This window comes from Hyla sarda, chromosome 10 (genome assembly GCF_029499605.1).
Source record: "Hyla sarda isolate aHylSar1 chromosome 10, aHylSar1.hap1, whole genome shotgun sequence".
NCBI lineage: Eukaryota > Metazoa > Chordata > Amphibia > Anura > Hylidae > Hyla > Hyla sarda.
The window spans coordinates 72,876,584-72,892,258 of NC_079198.1; positions in this window are offsets into that span (position 1 = coordinate 72,876,584).

A 15,675-nucleotide genomic window follows, 5' to 3' on the forward strand; every position below is an offset into this window, starting at 1 on the left:
AATTTTTGTGCAAAACCATGATCACAGAAGCCAATTTTGTATATCCAACGTGTTCCTCTATAAAGCCAATGATAGAGGGATAGTCTAAAGACTCTGTATGCAACAACAGTCCTTGAGTCTCAGTCTGGAGGCAGAAGTCACACATAAAATATTTTTTAAAGTTTCTTCATTTTTGTTATTTAGTTGTGAAAACACTACGTACTGGGGCCATAGGGCCCCTTTAAGTTAACTGACACGGTATCTCTGTGATATTTTATGGCCCCTTCCTACTTAACATAGTAGTAGCATAAACTGAATTGCTTTCTATAGCAACACTGACAGTACATTTCTGCAGAGCCAGAGAAAATGTCTTTGGGTAAGCCTTCCAGAGACATAGCCAGAAATATAAACTATAAGTGTTCCTGGAACAAATTTACAATATGATTTAAAGTATTTGATGTACAATTCTTTTTAATAAAATGTTTAACCACAGTGATAAGTAAAATTTATGAACTTGCTCTACACGTCTGTTCATCCTTGTCTCTATAGAATATGTAATTCCATTCAATTATTTAAACAGATCCATAATGTTATTAACCCAGGAAATGCAGATGATCCAAAACTGCTGAACAAGACCCACTGCCACAACTATTAAATTAGGGAAGTGCATTGACAGCAATTCACTATTATATAAACTAGGACCAGTTTGGGAGAGCAGCAATGGTGGAAATGAAGTTCCCTGTAACATTTCTCTCCTGCGTAGTCAAGTGTAGGAAATATGGTAAAACAATGCACAGTGGGGCAGGCACTAAGTTTACTTACACTATGGGGTTCTAAGCCATAAGAGTATCTCAGTGAAGAGGGTGGTTATTACATACATATTCTGATTGGGTCACTGTTACTAGTAGAGTACCACAGGGGTCAGTTTTGGGCCATAATGTCTTTAATATTTTTACTAATGACCTTGTAGAGGGATTGTACAATAGAATATACATTTTGACTCGGTAAAGCAGTAAACACAATATAGTGACCAAGATATGTTAAAGGTTTGGGCCGAGAAGTGGCAGATGAGGATCAACACTGACAGGGCGGACTGACCAGCCGGTCCATTCAGACATGGTCCGAGGGCGAGGCTGGGTAAAGGGCTCTCTGCCGTTGCTGCTAATGAGGATCCAGGACACTCGTCCCATATCTTCAGATAGACAGCGCTGCTTTCTGCTGTATGTGCATCTCACGCACACACAGCAGAAATCCTCCTGCTGAGAGGAGACATGACCTCTGCCCCCGCTGCGCAGTGCAGGCACAGTTGACATCACTCATTGGTGTCTGCGCTGTGGAGGATGGAAGACACAGTCCCCTGCCGCACTCCACAGTAGATCGCTCTGTGAGCCAAAAAAAATAAAAATTCCACCTGGGGAGGGGGTGTTGGAGCTGGCAGGGTGACTCTGCTGCCTATACCTAATGTGGGGGAACTCTACTGCTTATACCAAATGTTGGGGAACTCTGCTGCCTATACCTAAATTGTACGGCGTGAAAACGAAACCTTCCAAAATTAGTAAAATTGCGTTTTTCTTTTTAATTTCCCCACAAAAATAGTGTTTTTTGGTTGCGCCATACATTTTATGATATAATGAGTTATGTCATTACAAAGAACAACTGGTCGCGCAAAAAACAAGCCTTCATACTAGTCTGTGGATGAAAATATAAAAGAGTTATGATTTTTAGAAGGCGAGGAGGAAAAAATGAAAACGTAAAAATTAAATTGTCTGAGTCCTTAAGGCCAAAATGGGCTGAGTCCTTAAGGGGTTAAAGGGGTACTCCGCCCATGGACATCTTATCCCCTATCCAAAGGAATGTAAAAGAATGCTGGGTTTGGGCACCACGCCACGCCCCCCTCCATTCATGTTTATGGGAGGGGGCGTGATGAGCTACCCCAGCCGTCACGCCCCCTCCCATAGATATGAATGGAGGAGGCGTAGCTTGACGTCATGGCCGCCCAAACCCAGCACTCTAAACAAAAATGTTCAGAAGGCCGGGGTGCCGCACAGAGATCGCAGGGGGTCGCATGGAATGGAAGGACTATAGTACACAGAAAGATTATCTGAATTAGGGTTATTTCGTTTAGAAAAAGATGGCAGTTCATAGGGGGAGAGGTTTTAAATTGTAGCTTAAATCTACGACAGATAATAGCAAATGCAGATTTCAAATTATGGTGCACTTATAGCTAAAGATGTGTCAAATTTATTGGAAAACATGCACATAAATTTGATGCATCTTACTCCTGTTGCATTTTCATTACATTTTGCAGATTCCTTTATGCATGTACAGCAATGACCATGGACTGTAAGCCAACAAACTTTTCTCACGGTATAATGAAAACAGAGCAGGCACATCCAGTCACAAGCAAAACCACAAAGGAAATGTGAGAGTAATGTCATATGGTAACACATGATAATAAGTGTGAGTTAAGTGTCTGAGTACAACCTATAGTAAACTGCAACATGAGATGTCATCAGTTCACAAACACATCTGGAGGTTGGTGCCATCTCACTAGGATTCTGAACAAAGGTCCTCGGCCATGTCAGGACATGTCCATGCGCCTCTTCCTTTTGGATAATGTTATCTAATGAATTGCATTATTTACACTTCCTCTCTTCTAATTTGCATGCACATAATTACATGTAAACATTTTGTAAAGGGGTATGTTCCCACAGAGAGGGTAAGAACTGCATAAAGTGCATTTGAAAATGCTTTTAATAAGAAAGTGGTTATTAGGCAAGTTTTTAAACATACTGGCCCTTATTTACTAAGAGTGGAGTGGAGTTTTCTTGTGGGTTTTAATTCCCTACAATATTTTTCCATGGTATTTACTAAGGTTTCCATCCATCTTGCACTTTTCCCCACATTTTGCTTTTTTTACACATGTTCTGATCTGTAGGGTTTTCCTCAGCTCAAATCCGCCACATTTTCTGTGGAAACCTTAGTACAGTGACCCCCCGATCAACGATGGCCCCAACATACGATCATTTGAACATACGATGGCCTCTCAGAGGCCATCACATGTTGAAGGCAGCATCAACATACGATGCTTTTGTATGTCGGGGCCATCGCATAAACGGCTATCCGGCAGCGCAGACTGCTTCAGCTGCCACCGGATAGCCGTTTACGGTGCCCCGTGTGCTCCGGTAATGGTCACTCACCTGTCCTCGGGGCTCCGGCGCGTCCTCTTCGGGATCCCCTGCATCGTCGGCGCTCTCCATCACGTCGCGCTTACGCCGTCCCGTCATCCAATAGGAGTGGCGTGCGTAGCGACGTGATGGCGGCGACGGAGAGCGAAGATGCCGGGGAAGCAGAGGCCTTGTCGGAGCGTCTGGGACACCTCGGGGACGCGGCAACAGCGATGGAGGGCGTCATCCAGGGCAGCGGTGACGAGCGGTGAGGGTCAGGAGCGGCGGGGACAGGTGAGTACAACTTCCTCTAACAGTGGTCTTCAACCAGCGGACCTCCAGATGTTGCAAAACTACAACTCCCAGCATGCCCGGACAGCCAACGGCTGTCCGGGCATGCTGGGTGTTGTAGTTTTGCAACATCTGGAGGTCCGCAGGTTGTAGTCCACTGTCCTATACTTTACATTGCACGGATCCCTCAACATACAATGGTTTCAACAAACGATGGTCCGTTTGGAACAGATTACCATCGTATGTTGAGGGACCACTGTAAATATGTTGGGTTTTTGTAAAAGTGTCGGGGACACGCCCTCTTTTCTGTAGCCACGCCCCAGCAAAATGGAGAGTTGGTTGGCTGTTTTTCAATTCTGGAAAAAATTCTGGCGCAAATTCTGGTGCAGACAGAAAATCTGGCGCAATGTGACAGAATTTGGCGCACAGCCCTACAAAACATGTGGGGTTTACAATAGTAAATCAAGGCCAGTGTTTGGCCAAGCAGGGTGGTATAGATGGTATTTCAGAGTTCACATTTTCCTTTGGATTATTTTTAATTCAGTGACATTGATTTGCATATTGTTTATTAGCATTTGCTGTAGCCCTTAATTGCAAAAAAAAAAAATCTAAATACCAAAAAGAAACAACTGAAAATTTGAGACTAATTTTTATTTTAAACTTAGCACATTTTTAAGCCTCAAAATACAGTGTGTGAACATAGCCTCATGAATATCTATAATTTATGCAAATGTCTGACATGTCATAGTGAGGGGGTTTGGGTGCATTTTTCTATCCATTTTAAGAACTGCCCAGTTCAGCAGCTAATAAGTACTGGAAGGATTAAGATTTTTTAATAGAAGCAATTTACAAATCTATTTGACTTTCTGGCACCAGTTGATTTAAAAAAAAAAAGTTTTCCACCGGAGTACCCCTTAAAAACAGATTTGTAATTTACTTCTATTAAAAATATAATCCTTCTAGTACTTATCAGCTGCTGTATGCTCCACAGAAAGTTGAGTTGTTCTTTTCAGTCTGATCACAGTGCTCTCTGCTGACACCTCTGTCCATGTCAGGAGCTGTCCAGAGTAGAAACAAATCCTGTTTAAATACATTTTTATTGTTCTTTTTTTTTTCAATTTAACAAACAAACCATACAATAATGTTATCGTATAATATATAGGGTAAATGTAATCTGTTAAAGGGGTACTCCGGCGCTTAGACATCTTATCCCCTATCCAAAGGATAGGGGATAAGATGCCTGATCACGGGGGTCCCGCCGCTGGGGACCCCCGTGATCTTGCAAGCCGCACCCCGTTTAAAATCAGTCCCCGGAGCGTGTTCGCTCCGGGTCTGATTACTGTCGATCACGGGGCCGGAGCGTTGTGACGTCACGCTCCGCCCCCCTCAATGCAAGCATATGGGAGGGGGTGTGACACCCCCTCCCATAGGCTTGCATTGAGGGGGCGGAGCGTGACGAGACACGGGGCAGGGCCTTGATGTCACAATGCTCCGGCCCTGTGATCGACTGTAATCAGACCTGGAGCGAACACTCTCCGGGGACTGATTTGAAACGGGGTGCGGTGTGCAAGATCACGGGGGTCCCCAGCGGCAGATAAGATGTCTAAGCGCCGGAGTACCCCTTTAATGTAGCTTATTGTTCAGTGAAAATAAGATATAAATATCTGTTTAGATTGAGTAATCAATTACAATCTTGTATTATCTAAACTGTGATATAAAGGAGAAACTAAAACTAATAACTTGAAGGCAATCTACAAAGATTTGTTCAGTTTTAGAAATGAGTATTAAGATGTAGTTAGATTGTTATTAGGGAATGTTAACTTACCGTTTTATAAATGTCAGTTATTTGATTGATTTTTGATGATACCTCCAGACTGCTTCTTCCTCCTCCCTCTTTAACCTAAAAATATCAAGGAATCCTGCAAAGTGTTGTATGATAATGTTGAACATCATCATAAGGAAATATAGAAAGTATAAACAGTAATAGAAACAGGTCAATAATAATTCGGAAATAATAGAGTCCATTTCTCCCATCTTTTCTTTATTTTTTGTGCATTCCTAGTTTGGAAGTGGATATCATGTCAAGAATTTCAGCAAATCCCCATAGCAAACATACCCTTCTCTGGACAGTTCCTGACACGGACAGAGGTGTCAGTAGAGAGCACTGTGGTCAGACAGAAAAGAACTATAAAACTTCCTCTGGAGCATGCAGCAGCTGATAAGTACTGGAAGTACTAATTTACAAATCAGTTTAACTTTCTGGCACCAGTTAATTTAAACAAAATTGTTTACCACCGGAGTATCCCTTTAAGGCAATTGGGCAGTTCTGTGCTAGAATCCAGAAATGAGACTATAAGAACTTTGGGGGGATTACGTATGATGGATTTAAAGAATTTCTCTGTGGATCGAGTCACATGTTACGGATGGCAACATTGTACATAAGAGAAAAATAGCTAAAGATCTTCATACATACAGATACAGAGATATTCCTTAATGGGACAATTGCGCTGCTTTTAGACAAGATCCGATTGAACATTTACATTGACCATAAGAGGAATTACGAGCTGGTTGTTGCTGCATTCGTAGGAATAATGACTATTGATTGAGAATAAAGTGTGTCTGTCATCATTTTCGAGTTGACTTTTTATGAGCTGTTCTATCTAAATCACATCAGCGTTCGCTGAAGGCTCCAACCACGGCACTTTAGGTTTATTCACACATTGTGGTCATGTTGTGTTTTTATGCTGCAATTTTTCTGCAAAACCACTGCAGCTTCCTAGAGGCAAAAACAGCTCCAGCACTACGGTACCTTAAAGGAGAAGTATCATGCTGAAAAACGTATCCCCTAATCAAAGAATATGGGAAAAGTTTTAGATCGCGGGGGGTCCAACGGCTGGGACTCCCTGTGATCTCCTGTACGGGCCCCGGCCACGACCCCTACACGAAGACACGAAGCATCAGCCCACACCCCTCCTCCATATATCTCTATAGGGGAGCTGAAAACAGCCAAACGGCTCTCCTATAGAGATATATGGAGGGGACGTGTCGGCCACCGCTTTGTACTATTGATCTCTGCAAGGTTTGTTCGAATGACAGCGCCTATTTAGCAGATTTTTACAGGTGAAAAGTAAAAAAAAAATTACACTTTAAGGGTACGTTCACACAAGCGGATTTACAGCGTATTTTACGCTGCAGATCTGCAGGTGAAGGCCCACTCTATGCTGTCTTTACATGTGACTGCTCGGCAATATGCCAGGATAAGCAGACACACTGCGATGTGCGAGTCGCAGTATATTCGCACATTGCGGCCACTCTCCCTGCTCTAAGCTAGGCAGAGAGCTCCCGTGACGTGCGAGTGTACTGCGACTCGCACATCGCAGTGTGTCTGCTCGTAGCTGCGTATTGCCGCTACGAGCAGGCACATGTAAAAACAGCATAGAACGGGCCTTCACCAGCGGATCCGCAGCGAAATACACTGTGAAAATCCGCTCGTGTAAACGTACCTTAAGGGTAGAGTCACACATAGGGTATACACTATGTGTTTGACTATGAGCAAACACACAAGGCTACCCACAGCAGCCCTGTGTGCCCAGTGAGGTTTAGAGGCATGCTCGTGCATCACAGTCGGATTGGCGCACTGGGCCCACCTCCAAACCTTGCCACAGGTATACCTGGGTGTCTGCTCATTGGAGAATACGCAGCGTGCATCCCGGATTTTGTGCATATACGCTACATGTGACCCTATGCTAATACACTGGGCAATATGTGGTAAAAACATGTGGTTTTCCAATGTGGGGTTTTTTTTGCACCTAGAACGCAATGGCCCAGATTTATCAAACTGTGTGAGAGAAAAAGTGGAGGGATTTTTCATCAGAACCCAATCACAGCTCAGGTAACAAGCTCTGGTAAAGTGAAACCTGAGCTGTGATTGGTTGCTGTGGGAAAATCTCTCCACTTTTTCTCTCACACACACAGTGGCCTCAATTCACTAAGAGTGTTGTGTAGGTTTCTTTGTGGGTTTTAACCCCTTAAGGACCGGGGTTTTTTCCGTTTTTGCATTTTCGTTTTTTGCTCCTTGCCTTTAAAAAATCGTAACTCTTTCAATTTTGCACCTAAAAATCCATATGATGGCTTATTTTTTGCGCCACCAATTCTACTTTGTAATGACGTCAGTCATTTTGCCCAAAAATCTACGGTGAAATGGAAAAAAAAATCATTATGCGACAAAATTGAAAGAAAAACGCCGTTTTGTAACTTTTGGGGGCTTCCGTTTCTACGTAGTAAATTTTTCGGTAAAAATGACACCTTACCTTTATTCTGTAGGTCCATACGATTAAAATGATACCCTAGTTATATAGGTTTGATTTTGTCGGACTTCTGGAAAAAATCATAACTACATGCAGGAAAATTAATACGTTTAAAATTGTTATCTTCTGACCCCTATAACTTTTTTATTTTTCCGTGTATGGGGTGGTATGAGGGCTCATTTTTTGCGCCGTGATCTGAAGTTTTTAACGGTACCATTTTTGCATTGAAAAGACTTATGGATCGCTTTTTATTCATTTTTAAATGATATAAAAAGTGACCAAAAATGCACTATTTTGGACTTTGGAAATTTTTTGCGCGCACGCCATTGACCGAGCGGTTTAATTAATTATATATTTTTATAATTCGGACATTTCTGCATGCGGTGATACCATATATGTTTATTTTTATTTACACTGTGTTTTTTTTTATGGGAAAAGGGGGGTGATTCAAACTTTTAATAGGGGAGGAGTTAAATGATCTTTATTCACTTTTTTTTTCACTTTTTTTTTGCAGTGTTATAGGTCCCATAGGGACCTATAACACTGCACACACTGATCTTTATCATTGATCACTGGTTTCTCATAAGAAACCAGTGATCGACGATTCTGCTGCATGACTGCTCATGCCTGGATCTCAGGCACTGAGCAGTCATTCGGCGATCGGACAGCGAGGAGGCAGGTAGGGGCCCTCCCGCTGTTCTGTCAGCTGTTCGGGATGCTGCGATTAACCGCGGCTATCCCGAACAGCCCCACTGAGCTAGCCGGCAACTTTCACTTTCACTTTTAGCCTTTCGCGATCGGCGCTGCACGCTATTAGAGGCGGGTCCTGGGTTCACTATGACGCCGGGCCCGCCGTGATATTACGCGGGGTTACTGTGTAACCCCGCGTTATATCAGGAGAGCAGGACCAAGGACGTACCGGTACGTCCTTGGTCCTTAAGGGGTTAATTCCCTACAATTTATTTTCCACCGTATTTACTAAGGTTTCCCTACATTTTCCACTTTCCCTAAACTTAGCTTTTTTTTTTACACATGCTCTGATCTGTCTGGTTTTCCTCAGCTCAAATCCGCCACATTTTCTGTGGAAACCTTAGTAAACATCTTGGGTTTTTGTGAAAATGTCGGGGACATGCCCCTTTTCAGAGAACACGCCCCCTTTCCACGATGACCACGCCCCCTTTTCTGGTTTTCACAGCAAAATGGAGAGTTAGTCAGGGTTTTTTTCAATTCTGGCGCAAATTCTGGCGCAAAATCGGGCACAGATAGAATTTCTGGCGCAATGCGACAGAATCTGGCGCACAACTAGATGTCGGGTTTGCAATAGTAAATGAGGGCCAGTTTGATAAATCTGGGCCACTATTGTGTGAACGTTTCCTTTAGACCTACCGATGCCACATTCAGCACACATATGGGGAGATTTATCAAAACCTGTGCAGAGGAAGAGTGGTGCAGTTGCCCATAGCAACCAATCAGATCTCTTCTTTCATTTTAATAAAGGGCCTATGAAGGATAAAAGAAGCGATCTGATTGGTTGCTATGGGCAACTGGTCAATTTTTCCTCTGCACAGGTTTTGATAGATCTCCCCCCCCAAAGACCTGAAAGATGCCAAAGCCAGGCAAGTATAAGTTTTATAAGTTTTTTTTTTTTTACGGTACACAAAAACACAGCCTGCTTCACTTTGGTGCAAATTTGGTCCTTATGTATGGCATGCCCTAATGTATGCACAAAACAGAAACATATACCGCAGAGCAGTGTTTTCCAATCGGTGTGCCTCCAGCTGTTGCAAGACTACAACTCCCAGCATGCCCGGACAGCCGAAGGCTGTCCGGACATGCTGGGAGTTGTAGTTTTGCAACAGCTGGAGACACACTGTTTGGAAAACACTGGCGAAAAATGATGACACCCTAAGAAATAGACAGGGAGGCTGTGCCCCTGGCTGCCCACTGCCCAGTAGCATGTCCCGGCATGTCTATGGTCACCTCTGGCACATCCTGCCCTGTATCTCAGGATAATGAATCCCACCTTGTCACATTCCTGAGGCAAAACGTCAACAATTGAAAGTCCGGGGCCTACAAGTCTCGCACATGTTTCTACTAAAAATAAACATTTATTGTTGTTGACTGAGATGTAATTATGTTATGGCAATTGTTCTTGAAGTGTAAAAGCTAAACCATCCCTTAGCGTGAAGGCTTCTGGACCATCTTATTCTTGTACATAAAGAAAAGTAAAGACACTTACATAAAGAATCACTAATAAAAACAGTATAAGGCTAAGTTTCTAATTGTATATTTTTTTTTTGGGGGGGAGAACGCCAAGAAAAGCACCAATTCTGCCGCATGATGTTTTTTCGGCCAAAAAAAACGCTGCGGCCAGATGTTAGCTGTAAATCAATGAGAAATCGCAAAATTCTTATTTCCCTTGACGTTTTTCACTTTGGCGTTTTTTTTTTTTAATTCTTTTGGCGTTTTTTCACTCTTTTTTGGCGTTGTTTTGCTCCGTGGGAGTTTTTTTTTGGGGGGGGGGGGGGGGTAAACGCCAAGAAAAACACCAATTCTGCCGCATGATGTTTTTTCGGCCAAAAAAACGCTGCGGCCAGATGTTAGCTGTAAATCAATGAGAAATCACAATATTCTTATTCCACTTGGCGTTTTTCCCTTTCGCGATTTTTTTTAATCCTTTTGCCGTTTTTTCACTCTTTTTTGGCGTTTTTCAGCTCCGTGGCAGTTTTCCAAAATCGCAGCATCTTGAGCCACTGGTGATTTTTTGGTCAAAATCGTGGCATTTTTCACCCATAGAAGTCTACGGGAGTGAAAAAACACCCCAAAAAAAACATGTGGGTTTTAACTTTGGCATTTTTTTCAACCCAAAAAATGCAGGACAAAAAAAATAAGTAGAAACTTAGCCTAAGGGTGCATTCACATGCTATTACTAGCAGCGGGTTTCCCGATGCGGGCATCCTGCTGCGAGTTGCACTACCATTGATTTAAATGGGTCCACAGACAGTGCGCAATAGTGTCAGATTTGCTGACTGTCCGTGGACCCATTCAAATGAATTGTAGCGCAACTCACAGCGGGAAACCCGCTGCTAGTTACTAGCGTATGAACGCACCCTTAGGCTAAATTTCCACACAACTTATTTTTTTGCCGTTTTTGAGACCTGAAAAAAATGCCACCAAAAACTTTTCCCTCATTTTACAGTTTTTGTGCCTTTTTCTCTATGTTTTTCAAGAATAGGGGATTTTAGTGTTGGTGTTTTTTTTTTCTTTTTCTTTCCACAACCCCCCCCCCCCCCCCTTTATCATGACAAGTCATGTGATTCATTGATTATGGGACTCAAGGTTTTCTATTGAAGATTTAAGGGGGACATACCCAAAAAGAAAGGACGCAAAATTTAAACCAACATTGCGCTTTTCCACTGAAAGTCTATTGAAGAAAGAAACGCCAAGATTCCCTAAAAAAACGTACAAAGTCTCAGCATGCTGCAATGTTTTTAAACTGCCGCTGAACCAAAAAAAAAAAACAATGAAGAGTGACTCTATTTGGCCCAAAAAAGCAATGCAGCTCTTTTTTTGGGGGGAACAAAGCCTGAAGGTATGTTCAAGTGACGGAATTGGTAGGAAAATTTGGCTTGGAAATTCTGTTGCAGCAGAATCCCATTGCCAATAGGAATTGTATTGTCGCCAATGAAGATGGCGCATTTCCAAGTAGTGCCAGGACTGGCAGAACAGCTATTTGTGGAATATCTGCCCTTCTCTTCCCGTATTTCCGTATTTTCCGCCATGTTAACGAGGCTTTAGAAAGGTCTCCCACTAACATGATATGGATGCATTTTGGAGTCTGTATTACAGCCGCAAGTTCCATCCGGACCCAGGTATAGTAATAAAACTATAGATTTTGGTGTATCCAATTCCCCCCATCACCTTCCCCACCCCCCTTTTAAAGGAAGAAATAAAAACGAACCTATTAATTGGTCCATGTACTGTATGGAAAGTTTGGATGTCCTAGACTGGACAGGAAACAAAGCACATGGCTGTACATAAGGCATTATATTGATGGGTCAGCAGCAGATCAGACAGGCCTGTCATAGACAAGACAATTTGGCTACATTAGATCACATCTCTGGTGGGACATAAGCATGTACTATACTATGGAATTGTTAACCAGAGTGTGAGGCATTTTGGCCACACCAATAAACAGAAGGCTTTTGGCCTCAAGAAAGAAAAAGGGTTTCGGTAAACGCTATATAAACACATGAAGTCCATTATATTGCCGGCAGTTACTGTGCCCAGGGTGTGGGATAGATTAGGCTATCATAAAGTTTAACATGTACCATACACACAAAGCGGGTCTGCGGTTTACACAACTTGCTGTGTATTTACAGTATACATAGGAAGGAATGTGGTAGCTGTGTGTGAAGGACTCACTAATACTTCCTAGATAGTAGATTGTGAATGTGACATCTCAACACGTGGAGGAAAACAGTCCCCCCTAAATCCACACATGCAATCTACTCACACCCTGCTATTTTAATAAAACAATACAGAATGGAACCTGTTTTCTTTAGGACAGCTGTTTTTTTCTTTCTTACTTTGTTAAGAAATAGTAGTACGACAGCAGTGTCCTGCGTTACACCAAAGGGCACCTGTTTTCCAAAAAACCCACATACTAGATCCTATTGCATGTTATTGTATTGCATTAATAATATGGCTCTTCCATTTAGTTGTATTGTTGTTGGATTTCCAATTATATTTCCAATTTGTATCGACGGAATGAGTCACCTTCTGTTAACAACTAAAAGGTAATAGGGCTAAATATTGTGACAACGTTGTGTGTAACATTTGCACATGTGACTGATGATGTGACTAACAGTTAAAGGGTCACCCCGGGGAAAGCTGTTTATATTTTTTTCTCTTGAGCATTACTATTGTGCAGCTGAACAGCCACCGTGCTCCATCTCTTACCGGCCAGCTTTACTTCCATGATACCAAGCCAACTCCAGTCCCTGCTGCTTTCCAGTGCCATCAGGACCGCCATCAGAAATTTTGGGGCCTCATACTGCCGAACCGTGTGGGCCTCAGGCAAGGCAGGGAAAAAGGCCAAAACTAGCAGCAAGGTGCCCCTTTTTATGTTTAATTTGGCTCCTAAAAATCAGTATTGTCCTGATGACGGCCCTGCACATAGTAAATGTTGTTTGGTCTGGAAGTCACTTTCTCTATGCAACTGTATGGAGCAGAGCTAGAATTTCATCAGAGTAAATAAGGAGATATATCATGTTCAAAAACATAAGTTTTAGATCATTGGGGGGGGGGGGGTGGTGCGTCCATCTGCTGGGACCCCCTATGATCTCTTTACAGGGCCCCGACTGAGCGGTCGGACTCCCCTCAATCTAAAACGTATCCCCTATCCTGTGGATAGGGGATACGTTTCTATACCTGATACTTTTCCTTTAAGGGTCTATTCATACACATACAGTATCCTGTGCAGGATTTGAAGTTTTGTATAGTTATTTAGTTTACATTGAAATTTGCAGGATCAAATATACGCAGGATACTGTGAGTGAATACACCCTAAGAGCAGGGTCACATGGGGTACATCTGCAGCGTTTTTGACGCTGTGGATGCGCCGACGGCAGTCACAGGGAGACTGCAGAGTGAGCTCCCAGCTGTGGCTGGGTAGCTCTGTGTGTCAGCTCGTATCGGCGGATTTCTACAGCAGGAAATGCGCTCCGGATGTGGTCCGTGTGACCCTTCCCTAAAAGAGTTTTTTCCGGCAAGCACAGCATCCCCTGCATACCCAGTACAGCACAGTATATACAGTTCTGGCTTAGTCAAATACTGCAGCTCAGTCCTAGGAGCTACGAATTCTTCATTCTGCAGATCAATAGCGGTGCTGGATCCCCGTTTCTTCCACTGCCCAAATCTTTCTTGTTCTGTGCAATGAGACAAGGCATGGTTTTGTTGTCCTCACTGCATAGGACACTTGCCTCAGTTTGATTTGGGGGTAACCATTTAAATGTATACAGGTCACCCAAAACATGATGAGATTTCAACTGAAAGTGTTTAAAAAATTGTTGTTGCGTGTAGATGTTGCTGTTGTATACTGGGTATGGCGCCCCCTGGAGTTCTTGTGATTCCCTTTCTGAACGGCCACCTAATGCAGTTTTTCCCAACCAATATGCCTCCAGCTGTTGCAAAACTACAACTCCCAGCATGCCCGGACAGCCAAAGGCTGTCCGGGCATGCTGGGAGTTGTAGTTTTGAAACTGGTTGGGGACCACTGACCTAATGCGTCCACTTGATGGCATGTGTGACCATTAACAGTGGAACCACTAGAATAGGTGGATGTTTTCAGTATGTGGCATGTAACAGCAATATCTAGACACAGGAACAGTAATGGTCTCGTGGATGCCGGACTAACAGGACGGTGTGCTACGCATCTTTCAAAGACACGCTAGGCCTCAAAACCTACGGCCTCAGCAGAACCAAAATTGTAAGTTCAAATCTAAATTCCTGCTAATGCTAGCGTGACTACTGGACCGCAACTAATTCCCCTAAATCCAGTGGAACAGCGCAATAGACTAAAAGACTCTGAATGCTAAAGTCCCAACCATTGTCAATCTCCAAAGGAAAGCTGTTGTTAAGCTAAGAGACTGTTATGTTAATGAAGTGTACAGAAAATCTTCAGTAAAAGTTAACACTGTTTACAGAAGCTCTCCGGTTGTGGACAATCTATTATTATCTACCTCAAATCTATTATCATCTACCTCCCTATCGTTCCTGGGAAGGGCGGCGGTAGGAAAAGCTTTATTGAGGAGCCCTCACCCTGGCGTCACGAATAGCAAGGGTTAACAAGCACCTTTTGATTACCGCACAGCTACACCCCCCAGGCTATCACAAAAGTAAATAGATACTCTTGGAACAATCCTATTAATTATTGTATTTTTTAACAAAGTTATAAGGAAGAAATATTGTTATTTATTTTTATTGAGCTCTCTTAGTTTCAGGGTCACATGTGCCGCAAATTTTCCTACCTATGGAAGCCAAATACGGCAAAAGCAAAATATGGCACGTGTGACCCTACCCTAAAGGTTTTTCCACGCGTACAGTAACCCTGCGCATATTTAATGCGCAGGATTTAAAGCAGTGTTCAAACTTTGAACTTTACATTGAAAAATCCGCAGCTACAAATCGTGCGCATCAAATATGCACAGGAGACGTGTGAATACACCCTCAGGTTAGGGACACAGGTGCCGTATTTTTGCTGCATATTTGCTGCTGCGTATTTTCCTATCCATTGAAGTCAATAGGTATCAAAATCAGCGGCAGAAATTTGCATCATAAATGCGGCACGCGTGACCCTAACCTTAGGGTACAGTCACACGGCCGGATTATCTGCGGATTTTCCGCTGCGTATGAGCTGCGGAAAATCCCCAGCGGATTTTTCTACCATTGACTTCAATAGGTCAGCAGAAAATTAGCTATAAAGGCAGATTTTCCTTCTGACCCATTGAAGTCAACAGTACAAAAATCCGCTGCGGATTTTCCACAGCAGATACGCAGCAAAAAATCTGCAGGTAATCTGCCCGTGTGAACATACCCCTAGGGTGTATTCTCACGTGCAGTATCCTGCGCATCAAATATTTGAAGCTGCAGATTTTAAGCTGTGTTCAATTAGTTCACATTGAAATCTGCAGCATAAAATTTGCAGCTTCAAATCCTGCACATCAAATATGCACAGGATTCTCTACATATGAATACAAGCTAAAAAAAAAAAAAAAACATGGGAAAAACATGGGAAACAAATGAAAGATCTTGGTGGGTACGTTCACAAGTACAGGATCTGCTGCATATTTTCTGCAGCTGATTTTTCTACCTATTGAATTTAATGGGTAGCAAAATCAGCAGCAAAAATATGCAGCAGATCCTGTACG